Raw genomic sequence first — 22,751 nt, 5'->3', positions numbered from 1 at the left:
GAAAGCATTGGGGTGGCTGGTGAAGTTTAGAACAATAATAAATATGCTCACTTTGCTACTAGGAGATAAAATAATAACAAAACCAACTGCACAATTAAATATGATGTTTCTTCACATGGTTATTTATTTTCTCTTCAGAAATAAATTTAAGTCTTTTGTTGTTAAGATGTCTAAACATTTTTTAATCAAAAAGCAAAAAAATTGTGAAAATGAAAATGATAATTTATACAGATGTTATGCATTATGATCTTGGGCAACGTAGGTCACAAGAATGATTTAGATCAATCTGGTTTGGTTCCTTTTGAAGAGTTAAGCATTAACATATTCCAAACACATAGAAATAAATTAAAATGCAAAAGGAACACAGATTTTTGTGCATTTGTTCTACATTTTTCTCATTCCTTTTACTCATTCATCCTACAATTATTTATATAGCCTATTATCTTATAGGAAATAAGGAAACTGAAAAGCCACAATCATAGCTATGTCTTCCATGGAAACTTAATAATCTCAAATGAAAAATAAAATGTAACAACTAGAAAGTATTACACATAATGCTGTGTTAAATATCATAAGAGCAACAAAAATAGTAGCTGCAGGGTTTCAAGGATAAAGAGTTCAATGAGAAAATGAAGGGTGAATATGTAGAGGATGAAGACTTTGAGATGGGCTTGATTTTTACTAGATTTTGTAGGGAAAAAATGGGGCACTTCTTTTAGGGAATCAACTTCTACACTTCTGAATGTCCTTCTCTCTGATGCTTGGTCCCATCCCTATCTCAACAACCGTGCTTCAGGAAAAAACAAACAAACAAACAAAAAGCTACCCTAGCAGGCCTGTAGCAGTTACCTATAGAACATTTTCTTGTGGGTTAGGCTTTTGGCTGGCACTGGAATATTCAACCTTCAGAAAGTCTGATCCATTGATAAAGTTGGTTTGCCCACCTGTGTCACTGCACATCTACTTTCTTTCTGAGAGTCTGGAATTTCATCAGCTACAGCCATTGTTTGTGCCTGTGTGACCACCCTCAACTAAAAACCTCAAACTCCCAAATAGGGCTCCTTTGGTATGGCCTCTCCCAAGAGGGAGAACATAGAGAGGCCATGCATGAACCCCTCCAGATTCTGCCTATCCTGTTTCCTTTTCTTTTAATTGATGACCCTGCTGTGTATGCTTGCTGTGTTGAAGTTCTGTGAGTCTTTCCAGTGAATCACTGTGTTTGGATGCTCCCTGGGACCATAAAACATCAGTCTATCGGCCCCTTTCATGCTTTACAACTCTTTCCTACCTAGAATAGGTGCCGTACTGAATCATGTTAGTAAAACTTACACTCTAAAGTAAAAAGAGGTTACTTAATATAACCCTACCAATATATCTCAGCTATCTTGTATGCACCTCTCTTTTGATAGTCACACCCTAGTCATCCTTACCTCTTCCTAGTTTCTCAAAAAAAACTAAGGTTTTTTTTTTTTTTCCTATTTGGGGTCTTACAATTAACTCTGTCTGAATGATTCTTCACTAACTTCTCCCCAAATACCCACCATACACACATTTGAATGGATGGATTTGTTTCACCCCTGATGTCTTAGTTTAAATGTAATGTTTTGTTTGTCTTTTTCTTTTGAGACAGTTTCCCTTTGTTGCCCAGGCTGGAGTGCAATCGTCCAATCTCGACTCACTGCAAACTCTGCATCCCAGGTTCAAGCGATTCTCCTGCCTCGGCCTCCCAAGTAGCTGAGATTACAGGCATGCACCACCATGTCTGGCTAACTTTGTATTTTTAGTGGAGACAGGGTTTCACCATGTTGGCCAGGCTGGTGTCAAACTCCTGACCTCAGGTGATCCTCCCGCCTTGGCCTCCCAAACTGCTAGGATTACAGGCATGAGCCACCGCGACCGGCCTTAAATGTAATCTTCTTAAAGGGGGATATTTTGACTACACAACTTTAAATAGTACCTTCCCCCACGCTATTATTTGCTTATATAACACTCTGATTATTTATTTCTCTAGTCATTTATCAGAGTTTCTAATTATATATTCAATTTTCTTTTTCTTTTTGTTTTTTTTTTTTTCCTTTTTTTGTCTTTGCTATTAGTCTTTAAGTTTGATAAAGACAGAGACCACTTTGGTTTTTTAATCAATGTATACTCGGTCCCTAACCCAGTAGCCTAACAAAGAGAAGGCAATTAAAAATTATCAAATAAAAACTTGTATTCAAATATAGGAGCTAGATGTAGCCAATATTACTTAAAGGAAGGATATTACTTTATTACAATATTACCCCAGGAAGGAGAAGATACTGGATAAACCAGTATACCTAGGAGAAAGCACATACATTACACAGAAGAAAAAACATCAGATTATTTTTTAAATTTTTATCATTCTGATAATTTTTGGATTATGTCAATTTTACTCTTAGAAGTAAAATAGGATCTGTGCAATCTACTGGGTATCCTTGGGTCAAAGAAATGGTACTTAAGTATTTACTGTAGTATTAAATAAAGTACAGGAAAGCTAAGTATAAGCTGAAAAATAATAATAATTCTTCCCTGGAGCAATGTGTGCAAGGCTCTCCTGGAACTGAAAGGACCACTATCCAGTATGCTCAGGCATGTCTAAGACACTGGGGATTTCATCAAAAAGCAAATATATCTGTAGGCTAAGTTTAAACTGTTGCCAAAGGATAGATCTAAATGATTTAACAAGAAAATTGATTCCAGTTTGTCATTGTCTATAAAAGCCTGAAAATCAGTTGATAATATTTATTTATGAACTTCTATAAAAATCTTCCCAGTGCCATATGTTTTAATTTTAACCATTGGCCCCAAGCTCATTATAAGTACCTTTATCTACAAGTCATTTCCCACAAGGACAAGTTTCAGAAAGACCTTTGTCAGTAAAAAGCTGACTATGGGAAATAGTTCAAATTTCAAAAACTTCAATATTTATACCCCAAGACATAATAAAGTTCTGAAATAGAACTTTTGAGGTTATGTTTTCTAACAATAACAACTGTTATCAAAATCCTTCCAAATACATAAATATATATATGATCTGTTCATGTAAATTTTAATGGAATGTATGTAAAGAACAGCCTTATATGGCTCCAAAGTTCAGGTGTAAGTATGGTCAAATTTAGCAACCTTGACTCACTTTGTGGATTTTTAGCCAAGGTAAGATAAGAAACTACATCAAGCCAATATTTAGAAAACTTTGTTTAAATATTTTGTTTGAAACAGTTGCTTTTGCAAGGCATACCAACTGTATCAAAGGATCTTGAAAAATATTTTAAAATGTTGGAAGCAAGTTGCTGCCCTTCCTAAAGAAATCGTTTGAAAAGAATAATATTTATGCAATACACACCACACATATATGATTCACTAGACAAAAAGTGGGCACTCAAATACTTGCTGATTATTTAATTTTTCTAACATATTCAAAAATATATTTTAGGAGGATAGAGGATGTTTTTTAGGGGAATGGAATATTGCTCCTCTATGTTTGACATTAAAAAGTAAATAAAATCAGAACTCCAGGATATTTCATACTCATGTTGAAAAATTGGTTCTGTTGTATTCATTATAGTGACTTCTGGCAAATTCCATGTCAGTTTCTTTTAAAGTGAAAAATCCCTTCTACTCCTTATAAACAAATTGCACATTCAATGGAAAAAAATTATGTGAAGCAAATTGTTTACCTCTTCTTTCAATGAAAGCAAAAAGAGAGGCACATAATAGGGAATTACAAATGGATTTTTAAGGTAGCTTCAAGGAGAGAAGACTGAATTAAAGTAGCTTCAAGGAGGGAAGACTGAATTAAAATTGTGGCCAGCAAGTCTGAAGAAACTAGTAGACTCCTGGGATGCTAGGGTGCAGTGGAGAAAACAATTCGAGGCCAAGCTCCACACATTCCAAATTCAGCCAGCCAATTTCTGACAGAGTGTTCTTTAATTCCCAACCCCTTGGACCCTAGTTTCTTCCTCCATAAAGTTAGATAATCCTACATCCATTAAAAATGTTCCCAGAAATTATGTAAGATAAAATAGAGGGTTTCATACACTCATTAATTTTTAGTCTGACATGAGGGATATCAGAGTCCAGCTTTACTTATTGCTTCTTATTTTTTTATTTTATTTTATTATTATTTTTTTTTTTGAGATGAGAGTCTTTCTAATGTTGCCCAGACTGGAAGGAGTGATGTAATATCCAGTGTTCTCACCATAACATTGAACTACCTGACCCCTTCCTTTTTATAAAAAGGGCTAGAAAATTAGTTACAAAGGAGTGACTGGGTTTATAGTATTCTCACCATAACAAAGATAACTATATGGGGTAATGCATGTGTCAATTAGCCTGATCCAGTCGTTTATATATATATTTCAATACATTTGTTGTACATGATGAATATATACAATTTTATCTTTTTTTCTTTTTTAAACAGATGGGGTCTCTCTATGTTGCCTGGAATGAACTCACACCGTTGGGCTCAACCTATCCTTCTGCCTCAGCCTCCCTAGTAACTGGACCTCCAAGCACATACCACAACACCTAGCTCTATTTTATCTTTTAACTTAAAAATAAATACAAATTTTTAAAAAGGAGTTAGAAAAACATGGTAAACATAGCTGTTTTGAAACTATATATATGTGTATATATATATATATAATTTTAACATAATGCTTGACATATTTAAATGAATGTAACTAAATAGTGAACTTTAGACTAATTCCTGTTAACTATCAAATTGTGTATCTACCCTCTCAGTAACCCCACATGAATATCTAAAGGATATCTCTAAGTTAATATAGTCAAAACTGAAACCCCAAACATGGTCTCCCCGACTCTTCCTTATTTCAGTCAAAAGCATCATCATCTATATATTTGCTAAAGCCAAAGTACAGGAGATTGTCTTTTTTTTTTTTCTTATCTCCTCTCAACTTCAGCAAACTAACCTCAAAATCCAAACAAGTATCAAACTCACCCACAAAATATATCCCTGAATCTGTTTATTATACTTCAGCTCCTTTAAAAATCTCCAAAGCCATCATAATTTCACGCTAGTTTCACCACCCTAATTCCATTATGTAGTCATTTTTTTTTCTAGTTTACCAAAGAAACCACCGAACAGATCTCTTTACTGTCAATCTGTTCTCCACAGGAAAGTCTGAGTGGTATTTTGAAAAGAAAAAAAGTCATGACAATAAACCTACTTAAATATCTTCAGTGGTTTTTCTTCGTTTTTAAAATACAATCCAAATATTTTATGTGAGAAAATCTCTACCAGATCTGTCCCCTGCCTACCTTCTTAGTGTCAACTCATATCACAAGAACACTGATCATCTAACTGTTCCTCAGACAGGTAAAGCTTTCTAAAATTTCAGCTTCTTTGCAAGAGATTTTGATGTGTCTCAAACACATCCTTTTTGTTCTTCAAAAAACTATTTTTCTTTTGGCATTCAGGCTGAGGGTAAATGATACCTCTTTTTGTTGAGCTTTGCTTGAACTGACCGTGAAAAGAAATCAATCTGAGTTTGCACTATCTGCCTGGCATTTTTCATACTAGGTTAATAATCTGTGGTCTGTTCTTTGCCTACTAGCCCTAGATTTCAAGCTCAATGGACAATAGTAAATAATAAACCAATAAATCTTGAATAAATAAATGGACGAAGAAGAAACTGATAAATGCTTGGCTTATTCTGTTTTTTTTTGTTTTGTTTTGTTTTTTCAGATGCAGTCTCACTCTCTATTGCCCAAGCTGGAGTGCAGTGGCACGATCTCAGTTCACTGCAACCTCTGCCTCCCAGGTTCAAGCGAGTCTCCTGCCTCAGCCTCCCGAGTAGCTGAGACAATAGGCACCCACCACCACGCCCGGCTAATTTTTTGTATTTTTAGCAGAAATGGAGTTTCTCCGTGTTAGCCAGGATGATCTCGATCTCCTGACCTCGTGATCCACCTGCGTTGGCCTCCCAAAGTGCTGGGATTATAGGTGTGAGCCACCGCGCCCGGCCTATTCTATCAATTTTAAAGTCAGTTGAAGGCTAGGCTGTGTACTGCTTCCTGTGGCACTCAGCAACATATTTTGTACAGATTTAGTAATCAATGAATATTTTTGATTAAAGTAAAATGTTCCATGTCTCTTCCCCCACCCCCCAACCCTGGGGAAGGAATTTTAGCATTAACAGTTTTCTTAGACCATGTAACAGGTGTGTTGTTTCTGATTTTACCGTGTGTTGCTGAATTGAGAACAGGTGTGCCATTTCAGACATTTCTCCAGTTGTATACTTAGTAGTAAAATAAATACAATGAGTATTTTATATTAATGTAGAAAATAGTTTTACGTTAAATGACATATGAATGTATCTACAGTGACTTAGAGGCATTGTGAATCATTTCACTGCAATCTTAAGTTCTAAATTAAATCCTGCAGCTTGCAGGTGTTACCTCAAGACTAATTAAGAAACACATATGAAAATAAGAATATTTGGTTAGCAAAAAGTCATAGATTTTTACAGCTGAAGAAAATTTAGAGATTGCTAAGATTTGTGATTTCTTATATTAATAAATTGAAGGCTATAAATGTAATTGACTTGCCCAATTTCTTACAAATATATTTAGTAATCTCTTACCAGTCTTGACAGTTACACTTCTAAAAATTCTGTGGTTACCAAAGTCATAACTAGAAAATTAAATAGTTAATTTTAAAAGGAAATATTGAAAAAAGTAATAAAACTGTGCAATTCACATCAGTTTATAATGTCTTCATTTAAAAATTAATCAGATTCATGGGAGGAAAAAGCCACTCAAGTAGCTACCCTTTCTTAAGCATTATCTCTTCAGAGTGTTCATGTACAGTACCACGATCTCCTGAGGCAGATTGCAACACAACTTTTCAGGTAAAAGTTGTACCAATTTTTGACTTTTACAAACCAGATCCTACTACTTTGAACTGAATGACTTTTGAATTTGTATACGCTTTGCTTTTTGTCATTTTTCCTGATCTGGATAAATTACATGTGTAATCCTCTGGTGTTTAAAAAATATTAGTAGTTAATATTGATATATTCAAGTGTACAGTGTATTCTTTTCTATTAATCTCTATCATGTAAAGAGAGGTATTTTTCCTTCTTTAGAAATCTCAAAAATATATCTACATGGACAAATGAGCAGAAATTATCATTGTGGTTTGCTAGGAAAGGAATTGGAGAAAATCACTGTAAAAAGACCATATATTTTAGCATTAGGGTCAACAGGCATAAAACCAAGTTTTCTCAAAACTTCATTGAAGAGAAATAACAGTACATGGACAAATAGGTCATAGCATACATTTCTTCACTCAGTCCAATGTTCTCAAATTGTGCCTTTATATTTTAGCTTATGAAAGTGTTTATAACAGATACTAGTTATAGTGTATAATATATTAATAGTATATCTATTACATACTAGCTATATATGTTATATAACTATATAAGTTATAGTATATATTATATAATAGACACTTAGTTCAGAGAAGATAAGGTCAGCCTTCCTCTCTTGTTCTCTCCCTTCTTCTTTTTTTTTTTTTTGTACAAAAGATTGGTCCAGAAAGATTAGCTAAGACATTGATTAATATGGAGTAGTTATTTAACCCAAAGTAGGACTCTCACAGGGGCCAAGTGGATAGACAGTTTTGTGTGTGCTAGATACATCAGTTTACTTGAAAAGACTGGAAATAAATAACAGGAAATTGGTTGGTGCTCAGATAATTATTGAAAAGCAAAAAATAAAATTAAGCTAGGAAAATAATAAGAATCCTTTATTCTCCTCTTCCACTCATGGTGAATCAGGACCAGTGCAATGAATCACCCTCAATACTTCCTGTGAATGGCAACTGCTAAAGGGAAGCTTCTGCCTCTCATCATATACACTACCTCAGGGGCAAAAAAAGAGATCATTACAATGGAGGCCAAAGAGTGGTAAGAAAGTTCTACTTATTTTTATACCTACTTATTTTTATTTTATACATCTAAATAATTTGTACATGTTGGTTAAGTATGGAGAATTGAACAGTGTTAAAACTAATTGTTGGGGCGGAGCAAGATGGCCGAATAGGAACAGCTTCAGTCTCCATCTCCCAGCACGAGTGACACAGAAGACCGGTGATTTCTGCATTTTCAACTGAGGTACTGGGGTCTTCTCACTCGGGAGTGCCGGACAATCGGTGCTGGTCAGCTACTGCAGCCCGACCAGCCAGAGCTGAAGCAGGGAGAGGCATGCCTCACCTGGGAAGCACGAGGGGGAAGGGAGTCCCTTTTCCTAGCCAGGGGAACTGAGACACACAACACCTGGAAAATCGGGTAACTCCCACCCCAATACTGCGCTGTAACACCGGCACACCGGAGATTATATCCCACACCTGGCCGGGAGGGTCCCACGCCCACGGAGCCTCCCTCCTTGCTAACACTGCAGTCTGCGGCAATCTAACCACAAGGCACCAGCGAGGCTGGGGGAGGGGCGCCCGCCATCTCTGAGGCTTAGGTAGGTAAATAAAGCCGCTGGGAAGCTCGAACTGGGTGGAGCTCACAGCAGCTCAAGGAAACCTGCCTGTCTCTGTAGACTCTGCCTCTGGGGACAGGGCTCAGCTAAACGAGCAGAAGCCTGTGCAGACGTGAACGACTCTGTCTGACAGCTTTGAAGAGAGCAGTGGATCTCCCAACACGGAGGTTGAGATCTGAGAAGGGGCAGTCTGCCTGCTCAAGTGGGTCACTGACCCCTGAGTAGCCTAACTGGGAGACATCCCCCACTAGGGGCAGTCTGACACCCCACACCTCACAGGGTGGAGTACACCCCTGAGAGGAAGCTTCCAAAGCAAGAATCAGACAGGTGCACTCGCTGTTCAGCAATATTCTATCTTCTGCAACCTCTGCTGCTGATACCCAGGCAAACAGGGTCTGGAGTGGACCTCAAGCAATCTCCAACAGACCTATAGCTGAGGGTCCTGACAGTCAGAAGGAAACCTATCAAACAGGAAGGACACCTATATCAAAACCCCATCAGTACGTCACCATCATCAAAGACCAGTGACAGATAAAACCACAAAGATGGGGAAAAAGCAGGGCAGAAAAGCTGGAAATTCAAAAAATAAGAGCGCATCTCCTCCTGCAAAGGAGAAGAGCCATCGCCAGCAATGGATCAAAGCTGGTCAGAGAATGACTTTGATGAGATGAGAGAAGAAGGCTTCAGTCCATCAAAACTCTCAGAGCTAAAGGAGGAATTACGTACCCAGCGCAAAGAAACTAAAAATCTTGAAAAAAGAGTGGAAGAATTGACAGCTAGACTAATTAATGCAGAGAAGGTCATAAACGAAATGACAGAGATGAAAACCATGACACGAGAAATACGTGACAAATGCACAAGCTTTAGTAACCGACTCGATCAACTGAAAGAAAGAGTATCAGCGATGGAGGATCAAATGAATGAAGTGAAGCGAGAAGAGAAACCAAAAGAAAAAAGAAGAAAAAGAAATGAACAAAGCCTGCAAGAAGTATGGGATTATGTAAAAAGACCAAATCTACGTCTGATTGGGGTGCCTGAAAGTGAGGGGGAAAATGGAACCAAATTGGAAAACACTCTACAGGATATCATCCAGGAGAACTTCCCCAACCTAGTAGGGCAGGCCAACATTCAAATTCAGGAAATACAGAGAACGCCACAAAGATACTCCTCCAGAAGAGCAACTCCAAGACACATAATTGCCAGATTCACCAAAGTTGAAATGAAGGAAAAAATCTTAAGGGCAGCCAGAGAGAAAGGTCCGGTTACCCACAAAGGGAAGCCCATCAGACTGACAGCAGATCTCTCGGCAGAAACTCTACAAGCCAGAAGAGAGTGGGGGCCAATATTCAACGTTCTTAAAGAAAAGAATTTTAAACCCAGAATTTCATATCCAGCCAAACTAATTTTCATAAGTGAAGGAGAAATAAAATTCTTTACAGATAAGCAAATGCTTAGAGATTTTGTCACCACCAGGCCTGCCTTACAAGAGACCCTGAAGGAAGCCCTAAACATGGAAAGGAACAACCGGTACCAGCCATTGAAAAAACATGCCAAAATGTAAAGACCATCGAGCCTAGGAAGAAACTGCATCAACTAATGAGCAAAATAACCAGTTAATATCATAATGGCAGGATCAAGTTCACACATAACAATATTAACCTTAAATGTAAATGGACTAAATGCTCCAATTAAAAGACACAGACTGGCAAAATGGATAAAGAGTCAAGTCCCATCAGTCTGCTGTCTTCAGGAGACCCATCTCACATGCAGAGACATACATAGGCTCAAAATAAAGGGATGGAGGAAGATCTACCAAGCAAATGGAGAACAAAAAAAAGCAGGGGTTGCAATCCTAGTCTCTGATAAAATAGACTTTAAACCATCAAAGATCAAAAGAGACAAAGAAGACCATTACATAATGGTAAAGGGATCCATTCAACACGAAGAGCTAACTATCCTAAATATATATGCACCCAATACAGGAGCACCCAGATTCATAAAGCAAGTCCTTAGAGACTTACAAAGAGACTTAGACTCCCATACAATAATAATGGGAGACTTCAACACTCCACTGTCAACATTAGACAGATCAACGAGACCGAAAGTTAACAAGGATATCCAGGAATTGAACTCATCTCTGCACCAAGCGTACCTAATAGACATCTATAGAACTCTCCACCCCAAGTCAACAGAATATACATTCTTCTCAGCACCACATCACACTTATTCCAAAATTGACCACATAATTGGAAGTAAAGCACTCCTCAGCAAATGTAAAAGAACAGAAATTATAACAAACTGTCTCTCAGACCACAGTGCAATCAAACTAGAACACAGGACTAAGAAACTCAATCAAAACCGCTCAACTACATGGAAACTGAACAACCTGCTCCTGAATGACTACTGGGTACATAACGAAATGAAAGCAGAAATAAAGATGTTCTTTGAAACCAATGAGAACAAAGATACAACATACCAGAATCTCTGGGACACATTTAAAGCAGTGTGTAGAGGGAAATTTATAGCACTAAATGCCCACAAGAGAAAGCAGGAAAGATCTAAAATTGACACTCTAACATCACAATTAAAAGAACTACAGAGGCAAGAGCAAACACATTCAAAAGCTAGCAGAAGGCAAGAAATAACTAAGATCAGAGCAGAACTGAAGGAGATAGAGACACAAAAAACCCTCCAAAAAATCAATGAATCCAGGAGTTGGTTTTTTGAAAAGATCAACAAAATTGACAGACCGCTAGCAAGACTACTAAAGAAGAAAAGAGAGAGGAATCAAATAGACGCAATAAAAAATGATAAAGGGGATATCACCACCGACCCCACAGAAATACAAACTACCATCAGAGAATACTATAAACAACTCTAGGCAAATCAACTAGAAAATCTAGGAGAAATGGATAATTTCCTGGACACTTACACTCTTCCAAGACTAAACCAGGAAGAAGTTGAATCCCTGAATAGACCAATAGCAGCCTCTGAAATTGAGGCAACAATTAATAGCCTACCCACCAAAAAAAGCCCAGGACCAGATGGATTCACAGCTGAATTCTACCAGAGGTACAAGGAGGAGCTGGTACCATTCCTTCTGAAACTATTCCAATCAATAGAGAAAGAGGGAATCCTCCCTAACTCATTTTATGAGGCCAACATCATCCTGATACCAAAGCCTGGCAGAGACACAACAAAAAAAGAGAATTTTAGACCAATCTCCCTGATGAACATCGATGCAAAAACCCTCAATAAAATACTGGCAAACCGGATTCAGCAGCACATCAAAAAGCTTATCCACCATGATCAAGTGGGCTTCATCCCTGGGATGCAAGGCTGGTTCAACATTCGCAAATCAATCAACGTAATCCAGCATATAAACAGAACCAAAGACAAGAACCACATGATTATCTCAATAGATGCAGAAAAGGCTTTTGACAAAATTCAACAGCGCTTCATGCTAAAAACGCTCAATAAATTCAGTATTGATGGAACGTACCTCAAAATAATAAGAGCTATTTATGACAAACCCACAGCTAATATCATACTGAATGGGCAAAAACTGGAAAAATTCCCTTTGAAAACTGGCACAAGACAGGGATGCCCTCTCTCACCACTCCTATTCAACATAGTGTTGGAAGTTCTGGCTAGGGCAATCAGGCAAGAGAAAGAAATCAAGGGTATTCAGTTAGGAAAAGAAGAAGTCAAATTGTCCCTGTTTGCAGATGACATGATTGTATATTTAGAAAACCCCATCGTCTCAGCCCCAAATCTTCTTAAGCTGATAAGCAACTTCAGCAAAGTCTCAGGATACAAAATTAATGTGCAAAAATCACAAGCATTCTTATACACCAGTAACAGACAATCAGAGAGCCAAATCAGGAATGAACTTCCATTCACAATTGCTTCAAAGAGAATAAAATACCTAGGAATCCAACTTACAAGGGATGTAAACGACCTCTTCAAGGAGAACTACAAACCACTACTCAGTGAAATCAAAGAGGACACAAACAAATGGAAGAACATACCATGCTCATCGATAGGAAGAATCAATATCGTGAAAATGGCCATACTGCCCAAGGTTATTTATAGATTCAATGCCATCCCCATCAAGCTACCAATGAGTGTCTTCACCGAATTGGAAAAAACTGCTTTAAAGTTCATATGGAACCAAAAAAGAGCCCGCATTGCCAAGACAATCCTAAGTCAAAAGGACAAAGCCGGAGGCGTCACGCTACCTGACTTCAAACTATACTACAAGGCTACAGTAACCAAAACAGCATGGTACTGGTACCAAAACAGAGATATAGACCAATGGAACAGAACGGAGCCTTCAGAAATAATGCCACACATCTACAACCATCTGATCTTTGACAAACCTGAAAGAAACAAGAAATGGGGAAAGGATTCCCTATTTAATAAATGGTGCTGGGAAAATTGGCTAGCCATAAGTAGAAAGCTGAAACTGGATCCTTTCCTTACTCCTTATACGAAGATTAATTCAAGATGGATTAGAGACTTAAATGTCAGACCTAATACCATAAAAACCCTAGAAGAAAATCTAGGTAGTACCATGCAGGACATAGGCATGGGCAAGGACTTCATGTCTAAAACACCAAAAGCAATGGCAGCAAAAGCCAAAATTGACAAATGGGATCTAATTAAACTAAAGAGCTTCTGCACAGCAAAAGAAACTACCATCACAGTGAACAGGCAACCTACAGAATGGGAGAAAATTTTTGCAATCTACTCATCTGACAAAGGGCTAATTTCCAGAATCTACAAAGAACTCCAACAAATATACAAGAAGAAAACAAACAACCCCATCAAAAAGTGGGAAAAGGATATGAACATCCATTTCTCAAAAGAAGACATTCATACAGCCAACAGACACATGAAAAAATGCTCATCATCACTGGCCATCAGAGAAATGCAAATCAAAACCACAATGAGATACCATCTCACACCAGTTAGAATGGCAATCATTAAAAAATCAGGAAACAACAGGTGTTGGAGAGGATGTGGAGAAATAGGAACACTTTTATACTGTTGGTGGGATTGTAAACTAGTTCAACCATTATGGAAAAGATTATGGCAATTCCTCAAGGATCTAGAACTAGATGTACCATATGACCCAGCCATCCCACTACTGGGTATATACCCAAAGGATTATAAATTATGCTAATACAAAGACACATGCACACGTATGTTTATTGCGGCACTATTCACAATAGCAAAGACTTGGAATCAACCCAAATGTCCATCAGTGACAGACTGGATTAAGAAAATGTGGCACATATACACCATGGAATACTATGCAGCCACAAAAAAGGATGAGTTTGCGTCCTTTGTAGGGACATGGATGCAGCTGGAAACCATCATTCTTAGCAAACTATCACAAGAAGAGAAAACCAAACACCGCATGTTCTCACTCATAGGTGGGAACTGAACAATGAGTTCACTTGGACTCGGGAAGGGGAACATCACACACTGGGGCCTATCATGGGGAGGGGGGAGGGAGGAGGGATTGCATTGGGGAGTTATACCTGATATAAATGATGAATTGATGGGTGCTGATGAGTTGATGGGTGCAGCACACCAACATGGCACAAGTATACATATGTAACAAACCTGCACATTATGCACATGTACCCTAGAAGTTAAAGTATAATAAAAAATAAAAAAAATAAATTAAAAAGTTGCAAAGGATACAGGTTTTAATAGAACCTACATGAAGTAAAGCATATATGACATTGTATTTTAGGCTTTCCTTTTCTTTTGTTATCTTTTAGGGGGAGGTCTAGATAATTGTTATAAATATATTCAGGCCCTGTATGAGAAGGCAATACTATAGGTGAAAAATAATTAAGGCAGTCTCTAGTTACAAACAGAATACTTTTTTCAGTCTGTCACTAGCATATCATAAGGCTATTAGTGATTCAGGAGCCCAAAGATTTTAAAATCTTTCAATATTATGTATAGATGAAAGTAAGTTACGTTTTGAAAGTATAAAGGGAAACCTAAAACAAATGACTGATAACAAAGAATTCCAGCGGCTTTGGGTTCTTTGTATTTCCTTAGAACTTCAATTGTAGTATATACTGAAAGATTACAAATTATGAATGTTAATAAGGATGGCAGCAACAGCCCGTCTGGGATGGCCACTGAGAAGATGTCGGTTAATGTGAGGGGAGGTACAGAGGGGCTGTGTGCTTCGTGGAATCAGTGGGGGCCTCGCCAGCTTCCAGGTCGTCTGGGTGGGAGGCCGGTGTTCCCCAGCACAGCTACAGCTGCCCAGCTGTGGTTCCAGACCCTGGCATACCTGTGCTATTTGGGGGCTGGGAGCTGGCAGTAGCCCCACCTTCTACCTAGTTGGTGGGATGGGAGCCCCTCACTCCCTGGTGCAGCTGCAGTGCCCAGCCAAGGCTCCAGACCTGGGCATCCCTGCACCCGTGGGGACCTTGGAAGTCACCCTCATCCCGCAGGCTCCTTGCTTCCATTGCCTGGTTTCTCTGCTCCCAGGGTTTGCTCTGATATCAGAGCAAAGTTGAGGATGAACACAGGCGCTGGGGCAACCTGGCCAGTTGTGCACACACTCAGGGCAGCACTGATATGCCAACCCCCTGCTGCCTTAGCCCCCTCCAGACTTTGAGTGCTGACTAGTATGGGAAGGAGGTTGATGGAGATGCCAAAGGCAGCTCAGGGTGGCCCTGCAGGCATCCTTAGATATGAACAGCCTGGGTGCCTTGGATGACATGTAGATGGCAGCAGGAGGCAGACAGGCTCCTGGGCAGAAAGGGGTGGATCCTGGTAAAGCACCACCTTCAGGCGAGAAATGGCCAAAGGCATGGGGGCCAGGTTGTGAGTTCCAGGTGGAGTCTGTGGCTTGAAGTGAAAACTTACTGTGCTTTTTCCAGGCCTTTCCCATGGCCACCCATAGACCAATTAGCATGCACATCCTCCTATCTGAAGCCTATAAGCCATCCCCCTCCCTCACCCTACCGCCACCCACCCCCACTCAGCCAGACACACAAAGACCAGACAACCTGCCTGCAGATAGGAGCTACACATACACACTCAGGGTCTCTCCTCCTCTTTGCTAAGAACTGCATATTTCTTCAGATGACCTGCCAGTGGAAAGGAGCTACCCACTCCAGCCCTCCTGAGAGCTGTATGGTTGCTTTATAAAGCACCTCTCGGCTTTGCTTACCCTCTAGTTTTCTATGTACCTCGGTCTTCCTAGATGCGGGACAAAACTTTGAATCTGCTGAATGGCGGGAATGAAAGAGTTGTAACACAAGCAAGGCTGAAACAAACACCCCCTTCCCCTACCCCCGACTCTCCATGTTGCAAATGACAGGGAGAGCAGAGCTGCAGCCCTTCGGGAAGCCTAGACCTAGCTCATGCACCCTTTCCCACTCCGTACCTGGCTTACCCTTGTAGATCCCGGCTGGCAGCATAAGCCAGGCACAGCCTGCCACGCTGAGTGGAGGGCAGAAGGAGCCCAGCAGGCCTGAGCAAAACTTAGGCAAAGGCGCCACCAGCCACAGAGGCTTTAGGCTGGGAGAGTGACACCTTAAGGATTCTATGGCAATAGTTTATTATCTTAAATAATAGGATATATTTTGTATGACACATATATGATATCCTATGAATTTCAGTCAGGGTTATGTTGATGAATGTTCAAAACTTATTTTTCAGGAGAAAAGCATCCATGATCTTTTGTTGATTTCTGTGGTGTAAATAATCCCAGCGAAGCCACTTTTTAACTGTCAGCAAGGCATCTTCAAATACTGAGTTGGAAGTAGATATGGACCATACCATGGGCTCTCTAAAGAAGGTGTGAGTCTACTCCAGCAACCACTGATCTTAACTCATCATCCATGCTTTTCTATACATAGAATATCTTACCATTAGGTCTAGGCACAAAAACTTAACTCACCTATGTAATTTCTACATGATTTTGTGTTAATTACATTTTTGCTTAGGATGAAATGATCAGTATCTATGGCCCCTTAATAACTTCACAAAGTTATTAAGCTAGAAAATTTTATATATGATTGAGATGCAGAGTGGCCTTTTGAAATTTTAACATAACATACTAATTTGCTTGAGAAAAAAATATTTTGTGATAAGGCTTCATCTTACATAGGTCAGAGATGTGGTACACAGTAAAGAAGTAAACAGCTAATTTTTGGGGCAACTGACTTTATTTGTATGTTATCATTGTCCCCACTTCTTCACTATCAGTGTGTTCCAGACTCTGTGCTTGCCCCTTCAATTATATAATTCTACACACCCACACCCAGAACATTAAAGTAAAATTAGGAAACTGGTTTTAATGACTACATAGTATCCTTTTGTATGAATATGTTCTGATTTTCTCCCTAGTCTTAACTTTTGCCTCTTCTGTTGTTGTGTTTTTTCTAGTTTTATATGTTGTATCCAAAAAATCCCTTAAAATCACTTTGTAATTTAGAAGGAGAGGTATAAGTATACAAATAAGTTAAAAACCTTTCTCATACAATTGATCCTCATTATTTATGGATCCTATATTTGGAAAATTTGCCTATTCACTAAAAGTTGTTTGTAACCTTCACGTCAACACTCAGGTTTTCACAGTTATTTGTGAAATGCATAGAATTGTGACAAATTTGAGTCACCTGGGGCAAATGTTCCCAGATGACATCAAATAAAGTGACACCTGCCTTTCTTGCTTCAGGTCTCAGATTATAGAACAAGTATCTTGTTTCAAGATGTACTTAAAGCCAGGGTTTTCACATTTTAATGCTTTTTGTTGCAATTTTGTTGCTTAAAATGGCCAAGAAGAGTAGTGCTGAAGTACTCCCTGGTGTTCTTAAATATAGGAAAACTGTGATGTGTCTTAATGAGAAAATACATGTGCCACATAAACTGTTCAGGCATGAGTTATGTGCAGTTGGCTGTGAGCTCAATGAGAATTAATTGATAATAGAGTACATATAAGAATAAGTGTTTGGCCCTGTACTCACAAGGCTTATTATTTACTCACAAGGTTTGTAATCTATTTGTTGAACTTCTATTTAAATGAGATACTTAGGGTTATTTTAAATTATATTTTCACTATTGCTTAAGCTTATTTTAAAATTATAATCTTCCTAGTTAGGAAAGTGGAAATTAAAACAAGAGTTAGTGGAAAAATCACAAAATAGTCTTCATTCCATTTTCACAAGATCATACCACAAGAATTGTCCCGGAGGCAGGGAGGCAAGATAGTGGAATAGAAGCCAGCACCGTTCATAACCTGTGCTGTAACACCAAATTTTAACAACTATCTGCAACAGAGAAGTACAATCACAAGAACTAAAAATCAAGTGAGCAATCACAGTACCTGGTTTTAACTTCGTATCATTGAAAGAGGCATTGTGGAGGTTCTGAGAGATAGTCTTGAACCACAGATGCCACCAGAGAGTATGTACATTTTGCAGAAAAAGAGCACAGTGAATGCGTGTTATTATCTTGAATTCAGTTCTGCCCTGCCGTAGTAGAGAACAAACCCGAACTGAGTTCAGCCAGTGACCACACACAGAGGGAGCATTTAGACCATATCTAGCCAGAGGAGAGTCATCCATTCCATTGGTCAGAACTTGAGTTTCTTGGAAAGTCTCACAACCACAGGTCAAAATGCTCTGGGTCACTAAACAAACTGAAAAGGCATTCTAGCACCCAGGGACTGATTCCTAGGCAACTCCTAGTGCTGGGCTGAAAGTCAGAGGACTAGGGTGGCATGTGACCTAGGGAGACACTAGCTGAGGTAGCTACACAAGAGCTTGCATCACTCTAACCCAACTCCAAGCTGTGCAGCTCCCAACAACAAAAATGTCCGCTTCCTTCTGCTTAAGTGGAAGAAAGCAAAGACTGGAAAGGATTTTGTCTTGCATCTTGGATATCAGCTCAGTCATAGTAGGACAGGGCATCTGGAAGAATCGTGAGACCCTTATTCCAGGCCCTGTGTCCCTGGGGATTCATCACTGCTGACTAAATAGCCCTTGGGCCCTGAGTAACCACTAGTGATACCCAGGTAGTACGCCATGGGCCTTGTACTCTAAGGCATGCTGGCTACAGGTGTGATCCAGCATGTTACTGGCTGTGGTGGCTATAGTGACATACTCTTCCTGTTTGAGAAAAGTAGAGGGAGAATTAAATGGGACTTTATCTTGCACCTTTGGTACCAGCTTGGCTACAGTGGGGTAGAGAAACATGGAGGCTTTTGGGGTCCTTTAGTTTAGAACCAGATTCATGGACAGCACTTCTAGACCTGACCTTGGCCAGAGGTTAACCCACTGCCCTGAAGGGTGAGTCCAGACCTGGCAGTATTCACCACAAGCTGATTGAAGAGCGCTTGAGCTTTAAGTGAACTTCGGTGGTTGACCTGGAAGAACTTCCTTGTGGGCTAATGGTGGTGGTGCCCACAGGGAGGGGCTCCTCTGTCTGTGGAAAGGGGAGGGAAAAGCTGGAAAGACTTAATATTGTGGTTTGAGTGCCAGCTTAGCCACAGTACAATAGAACATCAAAGAAATTTTTAAAGTTTTTGACTCTAATACCTGGCTTCCAGAGAGCATATCTGGACCCACCTGGGGCCTGGGAGAACTCACTGCCCTGAAGGAAGGGCACAAACCCAGATGGCTTAGACACCTACTGATTGTAAAGCCCTAGGGCCTTGAGTGAACATAGGTGATAGTAACAGGTCTTGGGCAATCCTTAGTGCCGTCCTGGTTCAGGTCTGACCCAGTGCAGTGCCAGTGGTGGTGGCCACATGTGTGCTTACATCACTACACCCCCAGTTCCATGTGGCTCAGCAGAGACAGAGAGAGACTCTGTTTGAGGAAATTAAGATGAAAGAATAAGTGTCTCTGTCTGGTAATCTAGAGAATCCTGGAATTTATCCAAGACCACAAAGGCAGTAACTCTACCAGTGTGAAAAAACACAGCAATATTGAGGCCTAATTACCTTTGAATACCTGGAAAGCCTTCTCAAGAAAAATGGTGACAAACAAGCCCAGACAGTGAAGACTACAATAGATACCTAACTCTTCAACTCCCAGACATCTACAAACATCAAGATTATCCAGGAAAACATGACTTCACAAAACAAACTAAATAAGGCATCAGGGACTAATCCTAGAGAAACGGAGACATGCAACCTTTCAGAGATAATTCAAATTAGCGGTTTTGAGGGCACTCAAAGAAATTCAAGATAACACAGAGAAGAAATTCAGAACTCTATCAGGTAAGTTTAACAAAGATATTAAAACAATTTAAAAGAATCAACAGAAATTCTAGAGTTGAAAAGTACAGTTGACATACTGAAGGATGTAGGCATCTTTTAATAGCATAATTCATTGAGCAGAACAAAGATTTACTGAGTTTGGAGACATGGTATATGAAAATAGTCAGAGGAGATAAAAGAAAAAAGAATAGAATACAATGAAGCATGCCTACAAGATCTAGAAAATAGCCTCAACAGGGCAAATCTAAGAGCTATTGACCTTAAAGAGGTGGTAGAAAAAGAGATAGGGGTAGAAAGTTCATTAAAAGGAATCATATTAGATAATTTCCCAATCCTAGAGAAAAATATGAATATCTAAATACAAGAAGTTTATAGAACACCAAGCAGATTTAACCCAAAGAAGACTATCTCAAGGCATTTAATAATCAAACTCCCAAAGATCAAGTATAAAGAAAGGATCACAAAATCAGCAAGAGAAACTAATAACATACGATGGAGCTCCAATATGTCTGGCAGCAGAGTTTTCAGTGGAAATATTACAGACTAGGAAGGAGTGGCATGACATATTTAAAGTGCTGAAGTAAAAAAAAAAAAAAAAAATTTTACCCTATAATAGTATAACAAGTCTAGTTATCCTTCAAGCATGAAGGAGAAATAAATACTTTCCAAGACAAATAACACCAGACTTAATCCTACAAGAAATGCTAAAGGGAGTTCTTCAATCTGATTAATAGGGATGTGAATGAACAAGAAAAAAAAAAATCATCTGAAGGTAAATAACTCACTGGAAATAGTAAGCAAATGGAAAACATGGAATATGATAACACTGTAATTGTGGTGTGTAAACTTCTCTTATCTTAATCCTTTTCCTCTTTGCTCCAAGAATACTCACCGACAACACTTGTGGCTGCAGTAGTTATCCTGAGATAATTATGCCATGAAATATCTCACTTTCATTTTTATTTTCACATTGCTTTAGTACATTAACTTTGAAAATCCTATTTATAGCATTCTCTGTTTTTGGTAGTGGTCTTTCCATTTACAAAATATAGTAATTCTCAATCACTAAAAATGTCAAATCTTAGAAAATGTAGCATTCCTATGTGTGAGGCTAACATCATTGTTGAATAGTTGTTGGCTGAAGATTCATTTGATGAATTCGATTGTTTCTGAAATAGATGATTCTGATGATTCAGATAATTCTAATGTTAGTTCTGTTTAGGAAACAGTTTTTATACTTTATTTTCACATTTAAGAAAGGAAAGAAGGAAGAGAAGACTACAAAACAACCAGAAAAAAAAAAATAACAAAATATTAGTAGTAAGTCCTTACTTATCAATGATACCACTGAACATAAATGGGAGTAAACTCTCCAATCAAAAATCATAGAGTAGTGGAATGAATTTTTAAAAAGACTCATTAATCTGTTGCTTACAAGAAACACACTTCACCTGTAAAGAAACACAGATACTGAAAATAAAGGGATGGAAAAATATAATCCATGCCAATGGAAACAAACAAACAAAAAGCAGAAGTAGCTATACTTACATCAGACAAAATAGGTTAAAGGAAAAACACTACAATAAAAGACAAAGAAGGACATTATATAATAATAAAAGGTCCATTTAGCAACAGGATATAACCACTATAACTATATATGCAGTCAACACTAGAATACTCACATATAAAGAAAATATTATGAGAGAGAGAGAAAGAGAGAGACCTCAATACAATAATAGTTGGAGACTTCAGCATACCACTTTTGGTTTTAGACAGAAGTCCCAGACAGAAATTGAAGAAACATCAGACTTAATCTGAAGTATAGAAAACATAAACCTAATAGATATTTACAGAACATTTCATTCAATAACTGCAGAATGCACATTCTTCTCCTCAGCACATGGATCATGCTCAAGAATAGACCATGTTAGGTCACAAAACAAGTATTAAAACATTTAAAAATTTTGAAAAAAAAAATTTTTAAGACTGAGTCTCACTCTGTTGCCCAAGCTGGAGTGTAGTGGCGCCATCTCTGCTCACTGCAAGCACTGCCTCCCAGGTTCACGCTATTCTCCTGCCTCAACCTCCCAAGTACCAAGGACCACAGGCGCCTGCCACCACGCCCAGCTAATTTTTTGTATTTTTAGTAGAGACAGGGTTCCACCGTGTCAGCCAGGATGGTCTCGATCTCCTGAACTCGTGATCTTCTGCCTTGGTCTTCCAAAGTGCTAGGATTACAGGTGTGAGCCACCGCATCTGGCCAAAAATGTTGAAATTTTAAAATATTGAAATTTTTAAAATATTGAAATTGATAAAATGTTGAAATTTTATCAAGCATTGTATCTGACCACAATGGAATAAAACTAGATATCAACAGCTAGAGGAATTTTGGAAATTATACTAACACATGGAAATTAAACAATATGAGCCTGAAGGACTAGTGGGTCAATAAAAAAGTAAGAAGTAATTGAAAAATTTCTGGAAACAAGTGATAATGAAAACACAACATACCCAAACCTATGAGATACAGCAAAAGCAGTTACCTAGAGGGAGATTTATAGCTATAATTGCCTGTATCAGAAAAGAAATAAAACTTCTAATAAATAATCTAAGAATGCATCTTAAAGAACTAGAAAAAGAAGAGCAAATTGAACCCAAAATTATTAGAAGAAAAGAAATGACAAAGATTAGAGCAGAAGTAAATGAATTTGAAATGAAGAAAATAATACAAAACATCAACAAAACAAAAAGCTGTTTTTTTTTTTTTTTTTTCAAGGAAGAGAAAATTCGCAAACCTTTAGGTAAACTAACAAAGAAAAAAGAGAGAAGACAGAAATAAATAAAATCAGAGTTGAAAAATGAGACGTTGAAACTGATACCACAGGAATTCAAAGGATCATTAGTGGCTATCATGATCAACTATTGCAAATAATTTGAAAAATCTAAC

The 22,751-nt window shown here is 38.4% G+C and overlaps 1 long non-coding RNA gene across 1 annotated transcript in view; it reads left to right on the top strand.

Annotated features, from left to right (window-relative positions):
- The first annotated feature begins 7,814 nt into the window (after positions 1 to 7,814).
- LOC113220103 overlaps positions 7,815 to 22,751 on the top strand; it is a 76,618-nt gene continuing 61,681 nt past the window's right edge. The window contains exon 1 of the long non-coding RNA XR_003307047.1: positions 7,815 to 7,952. This is a non-coding gene — a long non-coding RNA (uncharacterized LOC113220103). The remainder of the gene's footprint in view (positions 7,953 to 22,751) is intronic.

This window comes from Piliocolobus tephrosceles, chromosome 8, assembly GCF_002776525.5.
Source record: "Piliocolobus tephrosceles isolate RC106 chromosome 8, ASM277652v3, whole genome shotgun sequence".
Lineage (NCBI taxonomy): Eukaryota > Metazoa > Chordata > Mammalia > Primates > Cercopithecidae > Piliocolobus > Piliocolobus tephrosceles.
Note: the sequence above shows the minus strand (reverse complement) of the source record. Positions and strands in the feature narration are given on the sequence as shown.